This window comes from Lactuca virosa, chromosome 7 (assembly GCF_052849685.1).
Source record: "Lactuca virosa cultivar CGN04683 chromosome 7, Lactuca_virosa_CGN04683_v6, whole genome shotgun sequence".
NCBI lineage: Eukaryota > Viridiplantae > Streptophyta > Magnoliopsida > Asterales > Asteraceae > Lactuca > Lactuca virosa.
In genome coordinates this window covers 134,001,077-134,015,627 of record NC_136432.1, presented here as the reverse complement: position 1 = coordinate 134,015,627, position 14,551 = coordinate 134,001,077, and positions in this window count along the sequence as shown.

Genomic DNA, 14,551 nt, shown 5'->3' with positions numbered 1-14,551 from the left:
TTTGTTCAATTCACAAAACATAACTCCATGTTTTAGTAATTAATAATCCAGGATCCTCATGACTCTTTCTCTGGTGTGTACAATCAATCGGTACCATCCCGCGATCCTGAGAACCTGAAACACATAACACATAACAAGGTAAGCACGAAGCTTAGTGACTTGCCCAAAATACCACATAAAACACATATTAGCCACTCGAGGCTATAACTCTATGGACCCTCTGGTCCTAACTCTGTGGACCCTCTGGTCCTAACTCTGTGGACCTTTCGGTCCTAACTCTGTAAACTCTGGAACACACACACAATATAAATCACATAGAAATAATGCAGTGCATTACATCACATAAATAGCATACAAAATACTCTGTCACATAACACATAGGATGAATAATGCAGTGCATTACATCACATAAAAGCAGAAAGCAGCTATCCTCACACTTGAATCTCGAACTCGCCACCGCCTAACACATAGGATGAATATCTCTTATAATAACTCTTTTTCACGACTCAGATAGTCGAAGGCGGTTCCTTCTCTTTCTAACTCTCTAAAGTGGGTAAAAGACCATTTTACCCTTCCAAGGCCTCTATTACTTATGTTGACCAAAACCCCAAAGTCAACAGAAGTCAAGCTCAAGTCAACCGTCCACATTTGACCCTACTCGTCGAGTGCACCCATGCGACTCGTCGAGTCCCCTCGCATCAACTGAACTCTACCTAGGACTCACTCAGCTCGTCAAGTTGACTCCCAACTCGGCGAGCCAACACTGGGTTAAGACTACTCGGTCAAACCCGCTACGACTCGTCGAGTCACCCCTGGACTCGGCGAGTTGGCTCCCACAGATTTCTCATTCAGCCATTTGAGGTCAGTTTTGTAACCCAAACTCATAGATCTAACCTCCTACTAGCCAAAAGTCATGAAAAGGTCTGAACTTGAGGCTCATGCATGGTGTATTTTGCTCTATACACCATTTTGACTCCATTGAAGCTCCATAGCTTCAAAGTTCGAAGGTTACTCACTCATGGCTGCCTACTTTCTGGATCTCTGGACCTCACAAGGTCCAGATCTACAATTGACTCGAAAAAGGGTTTGGATGCACCCAAAACCCCATCAATAAGGATACAAGCCCAACTTTACAACCAAGGAAATCTACTCAAACACAAGGGAGGCAAGAGTTGTACCAGATCTGAAGCTTGATATGAAGATGAGACTGATCCACCAACTCTCCTCTGAGATCCTTGCAACTCCCTTGATCTTCTTCTCAAAGAAATAACCTCCAAGAAGCCTCTTTCCTCTCTAGCTCATAAATAACTCTAGGGTTTCTCTCAAGGGATGAAGACACTGTTAGGAAGGGGCCAAGAAGGCTATAAGTGCCTTTAAATAGGTCCCAAACCCCAGAGATTAGGGTTTCTCTGCCCAGCACCTACTCGTCGAGTCCCTCCTCGGACTCGTCGAGTCCACTCATTAAATCCACGGGAGAAACCCGACTCGACTCGGCGAGTTGGACCCTCAACTCGTCGAGTCTCTCCTTCAATCACAAGATTAACCTACACCATAATACCTCTGAAAATCCGGATGTTACACCCATCTTTAATTCCTTTGATCTAATCTTCAAAATCTAACATCCAAACCTCAAAGTCATCAGGAAACAAAATTGGAATTCTAGTGTTTTATCTGATATTACTTGACAGATTGAATGAAATAGTGTGTGAATATGCTTTAGACATGATTTCAAAAACAAATTGAAAAATAATCAATTGATGAGCTAAAACTAATATTCATATCAAAAATAGTTTCAAAATAAGAAGTTCTAGATCAAATTGCAAATAAATTGCTAATGCGGAATAGATTTGGAAAATCAAAATTACAAACGAGAAACTCAAAGAACACAAAATGTATTTAGAGATTTGAGTAGGAAATCCTTGCTTTGATAAAAACTTTTTGGATTGAATAGATTCTAAAATATTGAAATCATGATTCAAATACATAATTGATTTAACACAAGAGAGTATGTAATATATGGTTTTGATTAGACTATCAAAGGCTCAATTACAATGAAGGGTGTAAGAACCTCACTAAATACATAACCTCTAACTAATTAACATCCCTTATATAGAATCACATCCAGGGAGTCGGTTAGGAAAAGACCAATCAGATCATGACACTAAGGCTAAGACAGCCTATCAAACAATTAGGAAATAACCAATACGAACCCTAGAGTACATAACTACAGAGCAAAATATACTTTCATATATGATGAAGTAAGATATAGATGTTACAATATGATTTCATTCGCAATATAATTCAAACACAACCTATACATACTATGACACCTTACACACACAGACGTGTATATATATATATATATATATATATATATATATATATATATGAGTTTTTGTTATAAGAATTTAGTAAAAGCTTTATTTTCCTTTTTCCTTTTGACCTTAAAACCGAGAGCTAGTCTTGTGACTAGTTCTTGGTAATTGTTACTTATAATAAAGAGAATAACATACTTTGGAAGCATGAAAGTTTTTAGTGACTTGGAAGTGTTTTAAGGTCTCTTTCTCTATCTATATAACCAACCATACTTCAGCTTCTTTCATTCTATCCAAACCAAGGGCATCAAGGGGACATGAGAACAATTAATAAGTCTTGTTATTTATAAAGTCATACCCTTCCTTTATAGGCTTCCAAACATAGCAACTAAGAATGAAAGGAAAGGAAATGATTCTTTAAAATGCTTCAAAACGTCTTATGTTTTTCATTTAAAATTACCTCATAACCATGCATATTCATTGTAAATAACACATGGATCCAAAGAATGTGATTCTCAATATTAAAATCATTAAATACAAAAAGGAAACTCGTCATCTTTACTACTTATGTTTTTGTCACGCAAAAGCTAAACAATGTAAGGTATTTCTTCATTCTTTTATTTATAAGTAATGTCCATTTAATTCATATCACAAAAACTATTTTATATACATAAACAAGAAAGTACACAAGTGTACATAAATCTTAATTTATGATTTTATTTGATACTTGTTATTGAAATTTAATATTTTCATAAAATAAATAATTTCCAATTAAGTACAAGAGTTATAAGTATTTGTGAATCTTTCTATGCATGCAAAATGATCTTTGGTGCGTTCAAAATAGTTTTATGTTATTCAAGATTATATATATATGTATATATATATATATATATATATATATATATATATATATATATATATATATATAGGTTCCGTTGAGATTAAAAATAAAATAGAGATTTTGGGATTCAACGTCAGCCACATATTCCAAGTGTGCCGCTCTGACCCTCCGATGTACCAGTGAGACAGCCTGTTATAATCATGAATGATTATATAGCGTCGTCCGTTCCTTTCACCTCCGCCACCGTCCCCACCACCACTACCACCATATCTGACACCAGCCAACCCCACCACTGTCACCTCTGTCACTTATACCACCGCCACCTCTGTCACCACCACATTTTCTGCCACTAACTATCATAATCATATATGATTAATCAGTTTGTGAACAGATATATATGTATATTCATTTATGATTACGCATACACTACTGATGTCGGTACACTGAAACGTTAGAACGGCAAATGAGAAATGTATGGCTCCAATTGAATTTCAAGATCTCTACTTCTTTTTTAATTTCAAATGAATCGTCTCATATATATATATATATATATATATATATATATATATATATATATATATATATATATATATATATATATATATATATATATGTTATTCGAAAAAAAAATCAAAAAGACTTAAAAACCAACGGATAAGACCCTTGAAAATAATTTTTTTGAAAAAAAAAATCACACAAAAACATCTTGTGTTTTCACAAATCTTTGAGTTTTCATATGATATTTACTCTCTCTCTCTCTCTCTCTACATATGATATTTACCTCGATCAGTATAGATTCACACTGTGAATCTAAACTGTAAATATTTCAAATTTTAACATTCACAATGTGAAAAAGCTCCGATCAGTTCAGATTCACACTGCGAATCTGACTTATTATTATGCACACTGTGAATCTGAGGAGGTTCACAATGTGAATCTGAACAGGTTCACAATGTGAATCTGAATTGAAATATCGTTTTTTTTTAAATATGAATATGAATCTATGTTTAAAAAGTACAAAAAATATGAATTTTGATATATTTATTAATTTTTTTCTATAAAAAATAGACCTTAACTTTTTTCATTAAAGAAAATGAAGTGAGTTTTTTTCGAAAAAAAAAATTCGTTTTTTATATATCATCATGAATCTCTATGGAAAGAAGACGAAAAATCGTGAACAACGGTATATTCGGTTTTTTTTTTTTGATAAAAAACAGTCTAAAAAAAATTTTAAACGAAAAAAAGTTGTGTGTTTTTTGAAAATGTGAATTTTTTGGTATAATTCGGTGTGTGCGTCCAATGTAAAAGTGTACATCTATTTCCTTGGCCGTTGATCGTTATGATTTCTGACGCTCACGATTGGTTCTTTGGTTCCTTGGTTAATTGTGGTTCTCTATTGAACCTCGCCCTATATATATATATATATATATATATATATATATATATATATATATATATATATATATATATATATATATATATATATATTGTGGACAGATAAAATAGTTCAAGTCGTGATGATTGATCTAATTGTAATAATAATAATGATAAGGAAATATAAAGCAAAAAATTAAATGATATTATATTTGAAAAAGAAATCATGAAAATGAAAGTGAGGGTCCGTCCACTACCAAAGATTTATGTGTTACATAAAAAAAACTCCCTTCCATTACTATTCACTTTCATTATGAATCCCACGTGGTATTTTTCTAGTAAAATATTAAATTTTTCAAAACAAAACAAAGGGTAAATGCTTAACAATGGTAAAACCGTTGCATTGTTAGAGAAAAATATGATGAGATAGAATAAGTCAAATATGTTTTTGAAAAATAACCTTTTATTTTTAGTAAATTACGATTTTGCTCCTTTTGGTTGGTCTAGGGTCCGTTTAGTACTAAAATACTTCATACAAGTAGTCATTATGCTTCATGGTTAGTCTATTTTGTTGTTATCATCAATGGACCTCTCTTAAACACATGTAAAATAACCAGTCTATGTATCATTTTATTTTTCTATTGGTTTGCCATTTTATTAATTAGCGAGATTATATATGTAAATTAGATTAAAATGAATTAAAAGCCTTAAATCGGCAGTTCTCTCAATTGTTCACCCCTATATCTATTTGTCATAGTAGAAAACTCTCATGAAGAAGATCAAGTGGTCAACCCGCGAATCCAATTCCAGTCATTCAACTCAACCATAAGCTCCTTCTGCCGACTCATCTCCTTTGTCCTCCAATAATCATACATAATGGTATTGTTTTCGTCAAAAAACGATAGACTAATTTCGAAACGAAACTAATAAGTGTGGTGTGATGTTTAGAATAAAATTGTTTAAGTTTAGAATGCTTAAGATCTTGAAATATGTTGAAGATCTTGGTCGTGCCCAGGATCCTGGGAAGAAAACAATAACACTAAGAAAACCGTTTGATAAGGTTAACTTATTTCAGAAAGTAAGTAAGTATATTTGATGTAATTGGGAAAAACATAGTGTTAAAGTTGTTAAATAGTTGAATTCATAAAATAAATCTTATGATACGTAAAAAGATACCAAGATGCGACAATAGTTTTGACAATAAAATCAAATATACAATCAAGTAAGTATGAAAAAATGTTGTAATCGATCGAACAACATTTATAATTAAATGAGTTAAAGCAAGTGCAAGAACACGATGATGTATGAGTAAAGCCCTTAATCCTTTTGGAACTTACACTAATCGAAATAAAATTACAAGCGCTAGATGATTGTAATATGAGTGTAGAAGAGCCTAAGTGTCAAGCGAATGATAAAGATAGTGGAAGTGAGAACATGTTCGTGAATTATGATCGGCTAGGCGTTTTATACATAGTCATAATAACAAATATTCTAATACTCTAGGGGTCTTCCTTGATCCATTCTCGAATAGTGTTTTTCGAAGGTCTGTAGCATTCATTTGGATTTGACCACATACTATTGACATGGTCGTATTCTTTTCCACTCAAGCACATGATACCTGCATATGATATTACAAGAAACACACTGGTAGTCCCAAGATATTGACTAAATCCAAGATCTAGGGCTTACCCGGGATGTTAGCATGAGTTCAAGATATTAAAAATAGTAAAATGAAAATTCTACATATAGCAATTGCCCCTAGAAATCTTCAATCCATGATCTAGGGAACGGGAGATTTCTAGAGTTCGAAAGAAAGCATGTTTAAATGTTGGTGTGACGTTGCGCGTTTATTAACGATTAATCTTATTTGTCCATTATCTTAGGTATTGTAAATTTTGAACAGCCAAGATTTGCGTATTTAAACGCTCTTATAAACCCATAGAATTTCTCTTTCTTCATTCGGCTTGCGATCACAAGGATTTGTTTTAGGTAATCACTTATTCTTTGTCTCTTATTTTTGTAATACTCTTCCTGTTAGACCATGGGTAAAAAAATTGTTCGCGCTAGAGCTAGATCGAATAAACCCATTGTTGAGGATTTCATACATTTAGGATTATTACCTGGTAATGAGGGTGAGGCCACTAAGTATTCTAATGCTGATATCAATTTTCTTTGATCATCAAGAAAGTTTCTAGAAGACCATTTTCATGGTTTCAGGGTCAAAGTTGAGAGCAGATTATCTTTCTCCATCCTGGACTTGTTTTTATGAGTTTCTAATCATCATCGGTTTATCATTTCCTTTTCCTCCACTGATTTCAGATCATTTACAAAGTTACCAAAATTGTTTATGCCCAAGTAATGTCAGTCACTTGGTGTATATATTTTGGGCTCATTATTTAAACGAGTTTGAACGTATGGATCTTAGATTATCCAAGATAGAAAGGGTTTATAATCTTAATACGTTTAACAATTCTCGTGTCATCCTAAAGATAAATACTGGGAAACCTTATTTATTCATGAAAAGTTCTCCTACTGATCATGATTGGAAAAGGAGACATTTATTCGTTAAGACTTGTTTTCCTGGACATGATCTTCTTTCTCAAGTTTGAGTGACTTAGGGCAGGATTTCAGTATTTGGGTCTTGTTTTTCTTTACACATTCCTTAGATGTTAATTTTAACCTTCTATCTTGAACAGTTCCAAAGTTCGAAGAGCTTTTCCCTCCTTAAGAAGATATCGAGGCAAATATCAAAGAATTCTTAAGGCTTCCTTTAGAAAAAGAGTAGTTTTGGAGTAGTGGTAGATTTTCCTTCTGAGGATCTTGGTACACCCGTGGTAGTTAAGGATTCGGCATCGATCAACATGTCTACATGTGTATCATTGTTTCTACTTTAACTTGATGATGTCCTCATGGGCTGGTAAAATTCCTTTTATTTAGGTCCAAGATTAACTCGATCAAGTGTCCTCCTTAGCTCTTCTTTCAATGTTGACGATTTCTTGTGTTCAGATCTTGTTGTGAAAATTGAGAAGCCTTTCGATTTAGGTGCAAAGAAGATGGAGACTAATCCAAAAAGTACCAAATCCAAGAAAAGGAATGTTACCTTGGAGATGGGCCAATATGCATTTGAGGGGCTAAATCCTTTTGATGTTAAGTAGAAAGCTACTACATTAATGTTGATGGGTACATAGGAATTAAATAAAAAATTGGAGATTATGAAGAAGCAGTCTAATTAATAGTTAAAGAGGAAGGATAAAGAGTTTACATCAAAGTTGAAGGAGTTGACATCTAAGGATGTTGCTAGGAAGAAAGAAATAGAAGAGGTGATGGAGGAGAGAGATGACATGAAGGAACAATTTGATGATATTGAGAAGAAGGCAAATAAGTTTATTGTTATTTCTGATTTGAAGGTCAGGTTGAAGATGGTGGAGGATGTTCAAGAGAACAAAGTCGAATCTTGAAACAAGACTAAGTGGGAGCAGACGCTAAGGAACTTAAAGGGAGAAGAATAGGTTAATGAGAAGGTTAATGAGGGTACAAAAGGAGAGAATGTTGAAGGTCAAGATGTTGAAGGCCTAAAAAAGGTGACGACACTGCTCTTTGAAGTTTTTTAGGTTTGATGGTGTTAAGTTTGTTTGAACAATATATTGGTTAGTAGTTTTAAGATAATATTTGATACGTAATAGTTTATCCTACGTTTCAGAAGCTTATGGAAGCATGGCACTCTTTTACTTTATTTTGAATGTTATGAATGGTTGGAGTAATCTTTTAGTTTTAAGAAAATTAATTGAAATAGTAAGTATTTTTCAAAGAAAGGCAACCTTTAACAAGTTTTTTAAAATGAATATAACGATGAACAAAGATTTGTATACATTATGAGTAGCATAATGTATCTTGATTGTAGCCTGGAAAGTAATCCTTGATTCTTCTGACTTCTTGGGATGTTTCAACAACTCAGAATATTTAGTTTTGGTGATATTCGGCTTTTGAGTTAACATCATTTATATTTTATCTTTAAGATATTCATGTGTTTTATAATTCTTACCTTTGTGAACATGAATATGTTCAGACCTCAAGTCAAAATGAAAATGTTGGATCCTTGGGTTATTCCCAACCTAGGGATGTTACCTTATGTCTTATTTTAACATGGCATTATATATATATATATATATATATATATATATATATATATATATATATATATATATATATATATATATATATATATATGAGTATAAGTTCCCGGATGTATGACAAGCCTATGTCATTCTATTGATTTTTTCTTAAGTTCTAACATATAGTTAGCAATATGGAGATTGTTAGTTACTAAAGTGTAAGTTGGTCCCCATATCCTTTTACCATAGCTAGAATTTGTGCGTTCAAGCAAGATGTTTAAACCTGATCTTGTAGAAAGATGTTAATCTTTAAACCTTAGAAGGTATCTTGGTACCTTAGATCTTAGAAAGGATGCTCACTCTATAATATCCTGGTCAAGGTCTCTAGTTTCTGCAAAACTAAGATCTTGGGTAAAGGGTTGGTGTTAACTTAGCTAACACCCCTCCGATGCTTAAGTCATTGACGAGAATGAAGATATATAAAGATAATTGAAATTTGAAAAGGAAACACACCTGAATATATTGGACCAAGATCCTGGGTCTATGAAAAATAAGATTTAAGATGTATAGCATTCTAAGATCTTGGTAATACTTGACCATCTATGGTAGATAACCATTATGCCCTATTCCAGATTTTGAATCTATAAGGTAAGGTCCTTCCCATTTTGGGGAAACTTTACTTGTACTAATTTTCATTGTATTTTGGAATACTTTTATAAGGAAAAGGTCTCCTACCTGGAATCTTCTTATCCTGATATTCGTATTGTATGATTTTGTCATTCCTTGCTGATAGGTTGCTATCCTTATCTTGGCAAGATCCCTAAGTTCATCCACAGTGTCAAGTGATATGTCAGCCTATTTTAGTCATCATGAATATGATCTCCATTTTTGAGACCATAACTGGTGTTTCTTAGTTTACAACTTCTAGATATTGGACTGGTGAAGATATATTGACAGTCCTACTAGGATTTTGATATTCCTTCTTTGTGGGTTGACAACAGGAGGTAGGGGTAATCTCTAACTAGCGGAGATGGATGGAATAGTGCTAGAAGTGGATTTTGGGAAATAAGAAATTTTTAGATCAAAATTTTTAAGTGATTAAAGATATGAGGAAAAGATTTTGATTAATTGTTAAAAAAAGTATAATAACACCACTTCTCCCACGAATAAAACCAAATTATTTTGGTCAAAATACTGATAGACTAAATCCGTAACCAAAATAGTAAGTATGGTTTGATTTTAGAACAAAATTGTTTAAGTTTAGAATGCTTAAGATCTAGAAATATGCCAAAGATCTTGGTCATGCCCAAGATCCTGGGAAGAAAACAATAATCCTCATAAAATCGTTTGATAAGGTTAAATTATTTCGGAATGTAAGTAAGTATATTTGAAGTAATTGGGAAAAGAAAGTGTTAAAGTTGTGAAATAGGTGAATTAAAAAAATAAATTTTAAGATATGTAAAAAGATACCAATATGCGACAGCATATCGTATTAGTTTTGACAATGAAATCAAATAAACAATCAAGTAAGTATGAAAGATTGTTGTAATCGACCAAACAATAGTTATAATTAAAGGAGTTAAAGAAAGAGAAAGAACACTGTGATGTATAAGCAAAGCCCTTAATCCTTTTGGATCTTCGGCATAACACCTCAGGAAGTGATGAAATTACCTGCCTTAGAACTTATATTAATTGAAATAAATTAGCGGTGCTAGCTGATCATGATGTGAGTGTATAAAATCCTAAGTGTGGAGAGAATGATAGTGGGAGTGGAAGTGAGAATGTGTCCGTGAATGATGATCAGCTAGGCATTTTATACAAAGTCATAACAACAATTATTTTGATGCTTTAGGGATCTTCCTTGATCCATTATTGACCAGGCTTTCGAAGGTCCTCAATGTTCATTTGGCTTTGACCATGTGCTATTGACATGGTCGTATTCTTTTTTAGTCAAGCCTGTGATACCTACATAAAATATTACAAGAACCTCAATGGTAGTCCCAAGATATTGACTAAATCCAAGTTCTTGGGCTTTCCAGGGATGTTATCATCAGTTCAAGATACTAAAAATAGTAAAATGAAAATTCTACCCATAACAATTTCCCCTAGAAATCTCCAATCCATGATCCATTTAATTGGAGATTTATAGTGTTTGAAAGCAATCACGTTCAAATGTTGACATGACGTGGCCCATTTATCAAGGATTACTCTTATATGTCCATTATCTTAGGAATTTCAAATCTTAAACGGTCGAGATTTGTGTATTTAAACCCTCTTATAAACCCAATGAATTTCTCTTTCTTCATTAAGCTTGAAATCACAAGGATTTCTTCTAGGTAATCACTTCTTCTTTGTCTCTTATTTATGTTATATTGGTCTTGTTTGATCTGATGGGTTTTGAGCACTACATCATTCCTATGGTGTACATGCAAACCCTAAAGCTTTGGATCTAGTTTGTCTAATTACATGAGATAATCATCCAAAGCCATAAACCCTAGATCTAGCATACAATAATCAATATTATCATAATATAGGGTTTAGATCTTACCTTTTATTGTTATGTACCAATAACAATCTATTCCTTCTTGTAATTGGCTTCTGAAAGCTTAGTGCCTCAAATGTTGCACCTCTAATGGAGTCACAAACACCATGAGCAACAAGATGACTTAAGAGAATTGAGGAGCACCAAAAACATCCAAGAACCCTTAGAGATCACTTAGCCACGTTTTTGGAAGCCTTAGGGGTCTTTATATACTTTGTGGGCTGCTAGGGTTTTAGGTGAAACCCTAATTCTCTGCTTAGACCTTAAGCAACCCATGGAGTTCCCTTAGAAAGCCCTTGGACGAAATCCATATGGGCTTCCCATAGATTTCGTCCAAACTCCTTTCCATTAGGAATCCATAGCCCAATTGCAACTATCATATAATTACAATATCAGTCCCATTTATTTAATTAATCTCTTTTAGCCACAAATTTAACTCTTATTAATTCTTGACTAATATTAATTAAACAATATGATTTCTCTTTTAATATATTATTCATATAATATATTAATAAATCATAATTAATCCTCTTTCTCCTTAATTCATCCTATCAGTTGTTATGGTGAAGGCAACCCAAAAGGACCATGCTCACAATCGGGTTAAGTACATAACAAAATAGTTATGGGCTTAGACACCTAATCCAACAGTCTCCCACTTGGATAAGTCTAATAACTATATTGCATATGACTTCGGAACCTGATCAGCAATCGTAGCTTTCAAAAGCCGCTGTCAACTCTGATATTATCAGAAGCGTGTCCTTTAGATAAGGGATCATATATTCCTCCATTCTAGATATCATATAGACATATGATATGGATTATAATCATTCTCTCAGTCTATGTGTTGTTTCCCGACTTTCGATTTATGACGACTGACAACAGACTACAATTGAACACATCAACTCAGTCTCGGCTTGGCCAAGCGCTTAGGGTGTCATCACTAAATCATCGAGGGGCCCACAAATATCTCTTTTATCCCACTTTGGGTAAAAAGAACGGATAAACTTTGACTCAATGCTCGCTTGTACCTACTCATCAAATCACACATAACAATATGTTTTATAACACCAAGTTACTGGTGCGTTTACATATTATCAATGTGCAACCAAGTCGTAGAATACAACTCACACGTCTCGGTTTCAAAAATATAAGATATTATCGTCTCACCAATCACTCGTGATAAAATCCATGAAGCGATCCAAGTGAGCGTGGGTTTAATCCAATACTCTAATCTTATAGGAGCACTCATGAACCCTGCAGCAAACTTTTGCTATGTCTAAAACACTTTAGACAATCTACAGTCAGATTCATGACAGTCTTCTTTCATACCTACTTCCAATGTATGATCGACTGTGGAACGTTCGAATAATCTTATTATTCAGGAAGTCAAAACATGCAAAGTGAAACACAAGAATAATCGAATCCAATATGGCCCCAAACTTTTGAGTATAAATAAAACTCCTTTTATTTAGTCACCATATTGATTACACATTATTCATTGTATAATGTTTCAAGTAATCAACTTATTACTTGAATTATAACAACAGTTGTCCCATGCACCAGGCATGCACACTATGTTTACCTATGGTCCTTACTTTGTGAAATATATCAATTGAAAACATTTCCAATGATGCTCATTTCACAATACCTAATCCTTATCGTTAGTGTAAGAACACAAAATTCTCGCCACTACTAGAATATGTTAGATTCTAATACTTTATGCAATTATCCTTTTTGCAATCTTATTGCACAAAAGTCACCAAGACTTTGCCAATGAAATTACAAAGTGCTCTATTAGGGATTGTTACAAGACAATTCCATAGATGTGAAGTCTCACATTCAAAGTACATTCCTTTGAATATCCTTCTTGCATAAAAGTTTCTAATCTAGATATAAATTCTTAACATCCAAATCCTACTATGGAAACATTTCCATATCTGCCATATAACAACTCATTGTGAATAGATTCTTATCTATTCATAATAATGTCGATATGGTCCATTCATTACTATACTTCCAACCGCTCACAAGCGACCAATCTTTAGTGAACCTTAGATTGTCGTTGATAGTTGTTCAATTTATTTTAGTCAAACCAGTTCTATTCCTTTTCCCTCTTAATGCCCTAGGCATTTGGAAAATTTTAGAACGGTCAAATATTACAGCATATGCAATCGATCCTATACCAGAAGCGTATGGGACACCATTCATAATGTCTTACATAAAAGCATGATACTTTATCAGCCATTTGCCATAATATTTCTATTTGTCACATTCTCACAATTCGAACTATGAAGAGGGATGCGGTAATCATAATCGAATTTTGAGAACGCAATTAATATATCCTTGACTATTGATTAAAATTTCTCGATCTAAGCCTTTAGATTTCGAAACGAAGTATAATATTCTATCCCTTAATTATAGCAAAACAACTTTTCAACCCCAGAAACTTTGCAAAGTGAACCTTTTGTTTTCTATAATTAACATTGCTAACTTGCAACACTTAAAATAATAATTATGCTCCCACTAACATGATGATTATATCCATACCAGCATAACACTTATGCTCCCACTAGCTTCGACATGTATTCAGAAAACCATTGGACTTCTAGAATGTAATACTTATTGACTTCCAAAGTTCATATTTCTAATACGATATGCTTCGATGAGCCTTTATCTAAGCTTCTCATACACCTTTCCTTAGATAACTCACATGTGTGTCTAAACATTTCTAGAACTTACAGTAATAAGTCTTGAATGTTCAAACTAATCGCCAAATCTCACAATTCGAACTATGAAGAGGGATGCCGTAATCATAATCGAATCTGAGAATGCAATTTACACAATCGCTATCTCCTTAAAATCTTCTCTTAGTGAAAGCTTTTCCTCACAATCATTTTCATGAAGGAGAGAAACCTTGTGACACTTAGATTTATGGTGTATGTGTTCCTATCCATGTGAATTTGTCATAACCATAATCATAAGATAATGTTCGTGACAAATCCAAACTCTTATGGACAGAACTTGTTCATTCATAATTTCTTGCCATCAAGGGTCCCACCATTGCTTCCAAGTTATTTAGCAGCTCACCCCTACCTATCAATGTACTTTCCATTGAGCAGGGTGCTTGCCCTTATGCAGTCAATTAAGAACTCGTAGAACTCATATGCATAAGTAACTTTACTGTAATGACATAGAAATGAAATTTTATCAACACGATAGGTTACAAGCCTCAAGTCGTGTGCTAGTGTTTAATAATTGGTTTACTCTTGATTAGTTCTAGAACCTTTTCAAGATCATTTAGAATCCCACTGACCTCTTGACATATAAGATTCTCTTGTCAAGAAACATTTCTTGACAAAACAAATAT